This window comes from Penaeus monodon, chromosome 25 (genome assembly GCF_015228065.2).
Source record: "Penaeus monodon isolate SGIC_2016 chromosome 25, NSTDA_Pmon_1, whole genome shotgun sequence".
NCBI lineage: Eukaryota > Metazoa > Arthropoda > Malacostraca > Decapoda > Penaeidae > Penaeus > Penaeus monodon.
This window is the reverse complement of record NC_051410.1, coordinates 14,833,265-14,833,577: the sequence shown is the minus strand read 5'-3', so window position 1 is coordinate 14,833,577 and position 313 is coordinate 14,833,265. Positions and strand designations below refer to the sequence as shown.

Genomic DNA, 313 nt, shown 5'->3' with positions numbered 1-313 from the left:
TTTTTTTCTCTGCTTTCTTGATATATGATTTCAATATCATCTGTTGGTGGTTGATATATGTCACTCTTATATATGTGGATATTTTTATTGTTGAAATCTTTGTTATGTGATTTTTTTAAAAATTAAAATTGCTGGTTATACAAACCCAAAATGTATTAATTTCATATTCTTGATACATTCTTTTCATCAGTCCCTGATGAAAAAATGTTTAGAGTAGCTAATAATACATCTATCTTTGTGAAATTGTAATTTGATAAATGTACTTGTGTGAATTAATAGCATATCTTGGTGTTCTTTTTTAGAATTTACACCA

The 313-nt window shown here is 25.2% G+C and overlaps 1 protein-coding gene across 1 annotated transcript in view; it reads left to right on the top strand.

Moving 5' to 3' along the window:
* Positions 1-313, top strand: part of LOC119589069 (dnaJ homolog subfamily C member 13-like) — a gene marked incomplete in the record, with an annotated part of 65,901 nt that overhangs the window by 6,550 nt on the left and 59,038 nt on the right.